This window comes from Mobula birostris, chromosome 20, assembly GCF_030028105.1.
Source record: "Mobula birostris isolate sMobBir1 chromosome 20, sMobBir1.hap1, whole genome shotgun sequence".
Classification (NCBI taxonomy): Eukaryota; Metazoa; Chordata; class Chondrichthyes; order Myliobatiformes; family Myliobatidae; genus Mobula; species Mobula birostris.
The window spans coordinates 20765139-20777671 of record NC_092389.1 but is presented as its reverse complement, the minus strand read 5'-3'; the positions used below and the strand labels follow the sequence as shown (position 1 = coordinate 20777671).

The window sequence follows — 12533 nt, the reverse complement described above, 5'->3', positions numbered from 1 at the left end:
CAGCTTGCGAAGGCTGTGGTAGCAAAAAGGAGAGTGTAGAAGAGATTCACCAGAACTTTGTCTCAAATGGAGAGTAGTAGGAGTATTCACACTGGAACATAGGAGTATGCTTATGGAAGGTTAGAAAATTGTGGAGGTATAAATAGGGTAGATAGTTAAAATCGTTTTCCTAGTTGGGAATCCAGAACGAAAGAGCACAAGTTTAAGGTGAGGGGGGGAACACTTAAAGGGGATCTGAGGGACCTGTTTTTCACACAGAGGTTTGGCATGAGCATTCAGCTTTGCTATTGGATACAAGGTAGTGAGGAGGGATTAAACTGTACCTCATGCTAAAGGTACATATGAAAGGTGCAGGCAATGCTCACAGGGACTATGCAACAGCATCTGAAACCAATTCTCGTGGTAAGGCACAAAACTAACTGCTATTTCTGATCTTCTGCTTCATGATGGCAGAACATTAAAATGTTTCCTGAAGACTTGAATTTGTTTCCTTTCCCGCAGATGCAGTCTCATCTGTTGAACATTTCCGGCATTCTCTGTTTTTGTTTTATTAAGGGTGGCCCGGTAGCACAAAATACTTTACAGTATCAGCAACCTGGGTTCAATTCCTGCTGCTGTTCAATGCCCCAGCTTCTGATATAGCCAGCTGAGGCAGCTGTGATACCGCATTTAATTGAATAAAAACACATCCAGATTTAACAAAACCATACAGTATGTCAGTGATATCTCTTCCTTGTCATGGATGCTTGCTGTGTGAATGAGCAGAATACTTTCTTCCCTTGAGGCAGTGATTTTCTTGGCACTGAGTGTATTGCAGTTTAGGATAAATAGATCTTTGAGTCTAAGGCAATCCAGAGGTATTAGATAAAGCAGGAATGCAGAATTGATGTGGTCATTGAGCCTTGGTCTAATGGATGGATGAGCTGGCTAAAGGCTACCTCTGTTCATCTTTTCTTACTCTAATTTTATTAAAGGTGGAAGGTTGGCTCTGTAGTTTTAATGCAACAGTGTTAGATTGAAAAGTGAAAGACAAGTGTTTGATCAGCTTGCTAACCTCTGACACAGTAGAAGGCATTTCGCACATTGGCTTACAATATCAGCATCAAGCTATGGTATTCTTGTGTCCATAGACACACACATTGAGGTGATGATTCTCAAACATAGACAAGTCTATGGACAAGTCTTTAAGGAAGAGAGGAAAGATAAATAAACTCATCTCTCCTTCACCAGCCAATCCTTTATTTTAAGCTGTAACTCTTTAGTTTAGTTCTCTCACAAGAGGAAAAAAATCCTCACTCTATCCACCCTGTCAGGACCATTCAGGGTCTTATTTGTTTCAAGCTATATTTGTTGAGATTTATAACTTAGTGAAATTCACAGGAATTTCATAATAACTAGGAAATTCATAATTCCCAATGCTAGTAGTCAACCACCCCTGGAGATGGATTTTGGAGGCCGGATAAGGTTTGGTCAGCAGTGAAGGAGTCACATAACAGAGGGAGAGGTATGGATAAGTTTCAGAAGTGAATTCTCACATGTAGGATCTGGACCTGGTAGTTGAGAAATGAGTGCCAGGGATAAATTTGAGGTAAGAATTTAAATAGCAGCAGGATCTGTGAGGATGGTAGGCCTGATGGTGAGAATGTAGAAAGAATAAGGCTGTGGAAAACAAAGTAGGACAGAATTTGTCAGGGATTAAGCTGGAGGCAAAAGATTTTAACGGCAGCTAAGTAAAATGTAGATCTTTGAATTCAGTCTCTTTTGGTAGGATAGCAAAAGATCAATGTTAAGGCTGGTGGGAAGATTATGTAGGACATATAAAACAGATGAATCTTCAGCAAGGAAAGGGCAGAGAAAGGGAGCAAGACTAGAGCTTGTAACTTAATTGTTAGTAATTATCTTATGATACTGTGAGAAGATAACAGTTAAAGGGGAAATTAAGATCATTGATATTCTTATCTGGTGTTCAAGGTGCCTTTTTATGCCTGGTGATAGTCCGCCTGCGTGCAATGGCTTAGTGTCAGTTTGAATCTACATATTTTTAGAGAGGTTGTTAAAAATGAGAAGCCAAGCAGTTTATCAACGTGCCACTCTACTGCTGGGACCAGCTGGGGTCTAAACCAGAATAATAAATGTTTGACAAATTTATAGCTTTGTGCTAAAAGTTTTCTATTTAGTTTCCAAGGACAGCAGAGTATGTCAGGGTCACTGTTTTGTGTCCTGTGCTTATTCCTTTTTAATGAGCTATATAAACAAATCTTCACTGCATGACGCATGGGAAACCCCTGTAATTAGCAACCTTCCTATGACAATAGTCTTTAATGTTTTCTTGATTTAAATAAGACCAGAATTCTGTTGAACTAACCATCATTCAATTGTGTTGCTGTAACAAGAAAATAGTGAGGAATTATTGTGCGGATTTGTATGTTTAAACCTGCCCATTTATCAATATGTTGGGAATGATGAACAGATTGAAGTTGGACATCTTTAGCTTTTAATATCCAATTTCCATCAAGCCCAGGCTGACTGAACTAGCATGACAGATAACTCATACTTGCATATTTCCTAACAATGTAGACTATCCAATCAATTTAATATTGCCGGATTATCTATTCCCTCTCAGCTAATTATCAACTTATCTGTGTATACCTACAATTTACCTTCACTAATAGGGTATTTGACAGTCGCCAAATAACCTATCATGTTTTTGGGGGGTGTGAAGAAAGCAAAGCATCAAGAGAAAATATACAGACTCTAAATTGACAGCACCAGAGGTCTAGATTGAACATGGGTAAGCTGTAGCGCTACCTGATGTACCACTGTTCCACATCCACGTATGGAATGAAACTATGAGTGCTCTGTTCCAAATCTTTCCTGTTGCGCAGCTAGAATTCTACCAGAGGAAGAGGTGTGGGCGTGAGGGAGGGAAGTAGTGTGGCATTAGTGGCTTATATAATATTGGACGGTTGCCTCTTTAAGAATTGCAGCATGTGGCTGGCTGGCGGTCTCTGCATGTAGCTATAAATATTTTGGTGTAGAAGTGGGCAGGACAGGTGTGTGTGTGTGTGTATGAAATATTAAACAATTGTGTTCTCTTTTTAATTAAAATCAATTAAATCTGTATTTTAGAGAGATTAATAAAGCAAGAACTGAGCAGATAATGGCCCATATCTCTGCTATCAATTCAAGCCCAATTCTGCAATAGTTTCAGCTGTGAATTACTGACAGCACAATATTGTTGCTTCATATTTTCTGTGCTAGATGGCTGACTACGTGCTTATAAAGGTTTTATTTTAAATAATCTGAAGATCTTTTTATTAGTAAAGCCATTCATTTGATTGTAATACATGTTTACTTTTCCATTATTTATATTAACTGTTTCTCACTTAGTTTATATTTTCTTAGTTGTATTTTGCTTTGATTTTTTTTCTGCCAGGACCTGAAGGTAAGTAATTAGTGGTTCCAGTGAAATACTTCATAATGTCTGTTTCTTCACAGTTGAGAATGCCTTCCTAGGACTGATTTTATCCAAGAATTGCTGTGCTTGTATTTGGAAATAAATCTTAATATGAAGCATAAACAATGTAGCAACTAGACAAGTTTATAAGCGAGTACAGAACAAATAAGATTTTTTTTGTAAAAGAACAATATTTTATACTAAATTCATTTACCTCTGGTTTACAAATTACATTAAATCTTTCTCTAGACTGAGAACATAGTTTGAAGTGCAGAATTTCATTGGCTTAAAGTGATCTGAAATAAAAATGAAATAAAATACTGTTTACTCTGTAAGCTACACGCAAACAAGGAATTTTATTGTACCCTGGGGTGTATAACAATAAACTAATCTAAATCGAATAAAATATATCTTCAAAAGTTAAAGAAAAGTTTATTGAGATAGCTTGACAATAAACTAATCCCAGAACCATTTGCAACATTATTACTGAGTGGTGTGGGGCTACTTTAGTTGGATGAGGAGATGGACTGAATACCTTTTATCAGTTGTCTTTCACTTAAACTCATTTTAGGCTGAAGGTTTGAGTCTCAAGGGAGGAATTCACATTCAGTTGTAATGTGTCATGCAGCCTATAAAGCAAATGCAAAGCTGCAGCTGCAAGACTTTCTGAGGAGCTGAAAGATTACAGAAGTGTCACAGTGCTTCTTGTCAAAGGATAAAAAGCATTGCAAAGGATGTTCTTGCTAACTGCATTAGTAGAAAAGCCACTCAAGGTTGATTGAAGTAATGCTGTGTTGGGCCAGCAACAAGCCCTCAGACATTTACAATTGGTTTTGAGAAAGAAATTACAGTAAATTACTATAATTTCAATATTATAATTTAAACATGAGTAGAGCTGAATATATTGATGATGCAACAGCTGTGGTAAAGTACATAATGAGCTGAATCAGAATTGGTTGAAGACATCTAGCTTTTGTTGTTCAAGAGGGTGAAGTGTTTATTTATTTTTTTATTGAGCGACAATGAGGAATAGGCCCTTCCAGCCCTTCAAGCCCTTCGAGCCATGCAGCCCAGCAACCAGCAATTTAACCCTAGCCTAATCACAGGACAATTTACAATGACCAATTAACCTACTGACTGTTACGTCTTTGGAATGTGGAAGGAAATCAGAGCATTAGGAAGAAACCTGCGTGGTCACGGGGAGAACATACAAACTCCTTAAAGACAGCGGCGGGAATGAAAGGTTTTGCCCTAGAAATTATCTCAGGGCTAAAGCACATTGTATTGGCAGTGAACATTTTGTTCAAGAGATGCCTCTGCAAAATTTTGTAATGAGGTTGGGGACAATATTGCATGCTTGCTTCATTCAATCTCCTTTCCTCTGCATGTTCTGCAATGGTGGTGCATGCGTAGGAAAACAGTAAGCATTGGGACCATGAATGGTGTATTGCACCATCAGGAATAGTGTATTTGTAACCTTGGGGATCATATACATGTTTGTGATGGTAGCCAGCAGTTAGGATGAAAGAGAGAATGTCAAAGGACCAATGCTATTCATAGAAGATTAAATTAGTTGCAGTTTTATTGAACTGGATGTTAGTTATTCTCATTAGGATGGTGATGTCAAGCTAGAATCAGTGGAGTTCAGGGTATATGGGAAATCAGGCTGGAAAATGATGGGGCAGATGAACTGGATTTGGGTGACCAGATCCCTGAGAGATAGATTAAATTGAGGATTGGGCTGGATTTTGGCAGAGAAGATAGACTGCGATTGGTTGGCAGGGGAGTGGGGGTGCAGTTCCAGCCAGGATAGAAATGGTTGTTCAGGGCCTGGGGTGAACTGCCATGACCAGGCATAAAGGAATTTATGTCACGTAACTGAAATGACACAGCTCAGGACTAACTATTGTAGGTCTCCTAATCAGTGGTAAAGCAGGCCCAGCTGAAGTGGATCTTCACAATCATAGCATGACTTGCTGTCACATTTCTTGGGTTAACGGTGCATTAACAAAAATTATGGAGCTGGTTTCTTGGTGTGCAAGGGACTCCATTGTATGTATTGAGGCTCCTCTCTGCTTGAGCCCCACAGAGGGACTGGGAGAAAAATCAATCAACTTTTCTGAAAGGCACATTTTGCCCTAAATCTTGATATTTAGAAACTACATTGCGAAATTGTATTGTAAAATCAAGGCATTGGGTTTTGAAATCTAATTTCTTGTCCGGTATATTTTGATGTAGAAGGTGAATTTCCTTTGCCCAGTTTTGCAAAAAAAATGTCACTACATCCCAGCCTGGGATGCCACCCCTCAGGCTATCGTGGTAGAAGTGTGAAGAGGAAGAGTACGTGAGTGAAGTGGTGGTTCTGTCTTCATGGTGCATATTGAGAAAGGCAGAAGATGAAGCATAAAGTGCTTTCCACTCTGCTTACTGACTTCGACCCTCAGTACATATTGCAAAATCAAGCCTCTCAGCTGTGGACCAGTGGTAATACCCGCATCACTGCGGATTGACACTCCTAAACAATGGTGAAGGAGTTTCTGGAGGAGTAGATTTTACATAAAGCAAGCCCCTGTCTGTCCTGAATTTAAACAGGTGCCCAGCACCATTTTGAGTAAGGATATGGGTAGCTTTCAGTCAACTCTCAGAACAGCTTAGATGATCGTTATGTTTCTTGCTTTGTGTGGGATCTCATTTTATGCATGTTGGCTACCATGTTTCCTATTTTGCACCTGTATTTACACCTTAAATCTATCTCACTGGTTGCGTAGCCTGCTGAAGTTACAAAAGTTCAACAGGTGTTCTTTTGTAGGATCTACCAACTGGTGTGTGTGGTGCTGATAAATCTGACTAGCCCTGGCAACAGTTCATTGTTACTTCAGAAACATCAGTTAAAAGTGGGAGGGGAATTCCCTTTGGGAAAGCCTTTAGTTATACTTAGAAAAATGATAGTTGCAAAACGCTTGGCACATAACATTAAACCAAATAATGAGATTTTTTTTTCCCTGAGATTGCTTCAAGTATTACAAGTCATATCGTGTTTCTACAGCTGAACAGCTTTAGGTGTCCATTTAATTTGATCAGTAAATCTTATTTTTGAACATTGGAAATGCACACAGAAATACAAATCATGGAATAACTGTAATAATTAAAATGGTAACAGAAAACATTCTAATGTCTATGAATAATCAACCAGAAATTATGTGAGGTACTAAATCGATGTAAATCTGAATTGGAACTACTGTTACATATGATGCACTATGTTCTGGCTACCTAAACCTGTTATTTTAGCTTGATAAGGGGAAAGTTGAAACAGAACTAATGGAGTGAGGCAGATGGTCCAGCAATTTGAAGGTAGCTTACAACATAAAAGAATATCTCCTGCTCAAAAAAGAATTGCAAGTTATTTAATCCCATGCTATTCTCTTAGCCAATTTGACACAAGCCCACAGCTGATACTCTGCTTTCACCACCACATCTGAGAACTCTGGAAGAAAATGGGGCAAAGTACAGCTTTGATAGAATTGAAAGGGTTTAGGCTGAGACAGAGCATCGTCCTTTAGTAAAATGATGAACCACGATTTGAAATATGGTGCCATGTTTAGCACTTATAATGAGACTAAGAGGGCAGAGTGATCATTATTTAAAGATTAAAGATTAGCTTTATTTGTCACATGTACATCAAAACATGCAGTGAAAAGTGTTGTTTTGTGTTGATAACCAACACGGTCCAAGGATTGTGCTGTGGGCAGCCTGCAAGTGTCACCATCTCACTAACCCTACTCGTAACCCTGTGTCTTTGGAATATGGGAAGAATCTGGAGCATCTAGAGGAAATATGGTCATGGGGAGAAGATACAAACTCCTTACAGACAGCAGTGGGAATTGAACCCCGATCGGTGATCATTGGTGCTGTAAAACAATTGTGCTAACCGCTATGCTACTGTGCCCCCCTCTTAAACTTAAAAGGGATCATACTACAGGGATGACACAAGTCACAAATTAAAATGTTGACAGAATGTATATTTACTCCTTGGTTAAAAAAAATACAGAAAGACTGAGGAGAAATGTTATTTGTTGCTGTGGAGAATACTCAAAATGGAACAAGATGTGAACGAGAAATGGAGTGATCTTGAAGGCAATGCAGGGAAAATGTGGGACTAGTTGGATAGCTCATTCAAAGAAATGGTACGGACACAAATGTCTGTGCAGCTGTCTTCTTTCCTGTGTGATTTAGTATTTGCGAAATCATGAAAGAAAGATAAATGGTTAAAGAATAGGCCACAGGACTAAGTAATTTATAGATAGACTGCCATTAAGGTAGAAATCTCATTGAGACATAAATGTTTTCTGCAAGAATCGTACAAAGCAGCTGTGGCAAAGTGGAATGATTTAAAAGATACATCTGCAAATGGAATTGTGTTTGTGGATGGTTGGCTTAGGAAAATGAAGTCCTCAGTGGGGGACTGAGTCAGATATTTCCTCAGTGAGGGACTGAGTCAGATATTTACTCAATTAAGGTTGAGCTGACTGAAATTGTGAATTGGCTTTGGGTCCAGATTTGACTGAAGATCAAAATAGCTGCAGTTTTATTGAGCTGGATGTTAGTTATTATGAGAGATGTATGGATCAAAAAAAATTGAATCAATGGGACAGCTCTTCATTGTGGACATCACCTTGATCTGCTTTTTGCCTATGGGTGATTTAACTGAATGCAGCTGCAAACAACAAGAATTAGAGATAGATGCTGCAAGCCTCATGACAGCATGTGGGGATGCTGGGAAAAATGAAGCAAGAAGAACAGGTGTGATAAGAGCACAGAGTGAAGGGCTAAGTGGATTACTGGCACTGATTTGTTCATGGTCTGGAGGTCAAGTGTCAAATATGCTGCAGCTTCATGGCTGCTTCTGTTTTTTTGAAGACAGCAGAAGCAACGTTTATAAAGTGAGTTTGTGTTTTCAAGGCTGCTTTTGGCCTTTTTGAAGAGAGGACTTACCTCAAAGATATCTCCATCAAGTCTGCATTGTGGACAGGATATAATCAAGTGGCCCATTGTTTGATTTGGGTCACTGCATTTACAAGTTGAGGAGGGTTTGGTCACTTTGCCCCAGTCTGTTTGGTTCCTGATTAGAACTGTGCACTTCTTTACAGGCTTGTGATTCATAGGATCCTTGAACTTGAGTTTAAATGAGTTCTTGCCTCTGGTTCTTGCTGTATTCCATTCCAGTGTTGGAATTGTTGAGTCTAAAATGCACCTGAGCGAAAAAACGAACTGCTGGAGGAACTCGGTAGGCCAGGTACAAATTTTAGAGGGCAATGGACAGTCTTCATTAGGGTTCAGACCTTGCATCGAGTTCAGTCTTTACGTGTAACATTGACGGCCCATTTCCCTCTATGGATGCTACCTGCCCTGCTGAGTTCCTCCAGCAGTTTTTTGTTCCAGATTCCAGCATCTGTGTCTTCAAACAGCTGTTGTCTGTGTTGATTTGGAAGGCTTTTGCATATCTCATTCTGTAATTATATGTCTCAGGAAAGTGCAAAGCAATTACCAGTGCACTCATTGGGACTGGGATTCAAGAAAATAAACTTGAAGTTTATGTTCAAATGTATAAATATTATCCATAACACAATCACCCAATTGAACAGGTTTATACTCTAGTTGACATTTAAGACATGCAATTAAGGAAGCAACATTGAAGTACAATTGTACTCATATATAAAAGTAACTGAAGTGCTTGATGGTCTAATTATAAGAAGCAACATTATAGACTGTAGTGCTGCTTGGAATATTATTCAATATATGCTCAGCTTTCTTGAATGTTGAGTTTTCAACATTAGCTAAAGAATGTAATTAAGAGTTAAGTTGAATCAGTGGTTAGATTGTAGCTTCAGTGATGACCCTAATAAGGTATTGGCCAAATGTCTTTACTGTTCTATTGATCGTTGTTGGCATTCCTCTCATGATCATTGGTGTTCATGGAGCTAGACAACATTGGGTCCAGAGCAGAAGTCAGATGCAGTTTGACAAATCAGCCGTAATATATCTGCTTAAGAAAGAATATGAGGAATGTGCCAGACTTAATTAATTCTTGTTGATTTTGACAAAGTGGAGGTGTTACACAACCTCCAAGGGAACAGCAGTAGTGTGGTGCAAACTAATTGGTGCTGTTGGCATTTTATTTTTACCCCTCCAACTTGATGCTGGTTGCTAATTAACATGACTGCAAAGTGCAGCCAGTGAAATAGTTTCATACCATTTTTGGCAAGAGATCCACATTGAGAGAGACTGACACCACTTAAAGCCAGCCTGCATTAATTTATGTTGTGGTTAGAGCAGGTGGTAGGTTTTGAGAAGAGCATTTTTCGATTTGAAAAGCAGACTCCTCACTCCTTGATCTGCACTGAACTTCCTGTAGGTAGGTTCCCTCCACAATAACCTAAGCAGAAATGGCTTCCAACTGAAAAATATTGTTTCCTATTCTCTTCCAGCCGTGTGCTTTCTCTCTCTTCTATAGTTTGTCTTATTCTGTGTTCTCTTCTCTGTTTATTCCCCAGGTATTATTATGTTGTAGGAGGATTATGTTCAGTGCAAACATATCTAAGCGATTGATTTGTGCAGAAGTCTTGAGGTCAAGGCAATGTCTTTCTTCATCTGTCACACTACTCTCTGTAGTGTTTACAATTACAGAAAGCACAAAATACTTGCTTGATCACAATAACTAGCAGTTGAAAACAATTAGCAACTTGAAAATGATTGATAGCTCTTTCAAATGGTGCTGTTGAAGAGGCTGGAGTGGAGTGGATGGGAAATAAATGGGCACAAAATCGTGGGTTATTTAATGTGGAATATGGACCCTTTTCTCTTGCTCCTCTGTGGTTTTCCCCTTTGCCTGTGGTTCATCTAAGTTTTCAAATAAAGATCAAGATGAAAATTCATTGCATATCAGTGGCATAGGGAATTCAGTAATATACTATTTGTAAACGCACTCGTCGGAAAAACAGCACCAAGACAACACTGGAGGACAGCGCCTTCAAATGCAGTCGCTGCAGTTGAGACTGTCACTCCCATGTGGGCCTCTACAGCCACAACAGACGCTGCTCTAACACAGACTGAAGCAAGACTTTCCAGGCGCAGATCCATGGTCTCGTGAGACTAAGGGATGCCACCACTATATGTAAGGCAAATATAATGGCTTCTTACCTACCAAGATACAGATAGTTCAAAAGATCCAGAGATAGGTCGATCAGGTGTTTCTGTCTGTGCTGCAAAGTTTCAGGTGACTTTTAAGAAAACATGACCAGACAAAGCTATCAGTGTTCATGTTTAAGATGATTTCTATCATTTTAACCTTGGAATAGTTCAAAGAAGTATACCCTGATTATGTACTGTACTTGTGTGTTCTGATTTGTTCTTGGTTTTGACGTCTGTTAAAATAGGTATTTCAAATTGTAGGCCAGGCATTCTCCGTGAGATTGGACAACGTTGGTTGAGGCTGCAAGACTTAGGTCATATGGATACCTGGCCATGTTGGGGTTGAAGGAAATGAGGTGGCAGATGTTCTAGCCAAGGAATGTTTAAAATTAAGGATATAAATGTTGTGGTGCCTTTGCCTAAATGAGAGGTGAAAGTCGTAATTAAAAATCTAGTCGATCACTGTGGCAACAAAGTTGGATTAAGGAAAAGAAAGGACAGTATTTATATAAAATTCAGAGGTTTGTGGAACTCAACTGGAAGATGGGTATAAAAGGAGAGAAGAAGTTATACTTAGGAGAAGTGGGGTGGGGTGTCCTTCCTCTGGTGAACATAAACTATGTTTTGAATGGTGGAGATGATGTTAGCTCTGAGAAGGTGTTAGCTGAGCTCTGAAGCAGTGCTACTGTCAACTCAGCTTTGTCTGCCCACTTCTGGCATCCATGAATCCAGGCACAATCTGGAATTCATGTTAACCTACCCCACAACTACACACTTGTGCCAGGTGACATTTGGGAAACAAACCTACAGTTCCTAGGTCTCCATTTTGCAATTTAATGTCTTACAAATTAAGCCTAGCTATGTCTTAGAATGATTTGGCCGAAAATCAAGATGTCAATAGTGAGAAGGTTATCCAATGATAATGAGCTCAATTATTGGGACCATGGCATCAACCAGTCATAAAATACTCTGCTCCACTTTTTCAGTGCTTTGTGCTTCTGCCTGCCTCTTTGTGCACCTTATCAGCTTCACACACATTCTTTCTGTCACGTAAATGTTTTAATTTTGTTTATCCTTCTCAATGTGTTTTCTCCAATTGTTCGATGGTACTATAATTCTACCTTTTAACCATCTGCTTTTCATTCAACCTCTGGCAGGTTATTATTTTCATATCAATGTTGTCTTTCTGCTTCTGCTGTTCATTTGGATCTTGTTTGTAGATAATTTTAACGCGTTTACTTATGACTCGCCCAAGGTCTAGTCAGCCTTTTCCAGTCATGAGTTTCTTTCCTTATCCTGATCCTGTTAACAATGCCAGACAGTTCACATTTCCCAAATATGAAAGGTCTGTGCAGGAAGCATTGTCTCCTAACTTACTGTAAAATGCATCTGTGAAATAGGTGCCAACCATTGTTACTTTAGTTTTGAACTTGATGTTGCTTAGCCTGCTGCAGCTACTTATTTAAATACTCCAAATCTCAATGTTGCAAGTATGTTGTTTAACTCCAAATTGCATGAAAAAATACTTTGCTCTTTTTCAAATATATTGAACTGGTAATGTTCAGAGAAGATTATTCTTGGTTGCTTGCAACAAAAAGGATACCACGGCAGTTGTGCATTGTTGAAATATCAGTAGTGGACTTTAACTTCAATATAATTATGTCCTGGATATGGACAAATGTTCAACACAGTAGGCCGGGGCTGTCTATTTCAGACAGCACATGTTTTAACAGCATTGCCTTCATTATAGCTAGACATCTTTTCTTGTATTTTAGGTCTAACTTTCGTACACCACAATCCCACAGGTTTTAATTCTTATTGATTTTTTTGAGCAAATTATCAATTTCACTTTTCATTTTAGCTTTTGCCCCCTGTATTAATACAATCT

General features: G+C 38.9%; 1 protein-coding gene across 5 annotated transcripts in view; it reads left to right on the top strand.

Moving 5' to 3' along the window:
* opcml (opioid binding protein/cell adhesion molecule-like) overlaps window positions 1-12533 on the top strand; it is a 1007280-nt gene that overhangs the window by 405561 nt on the left and 589186 nt on the right. The gene's annotated exons all lie outside the window — the stretch shown is intronic.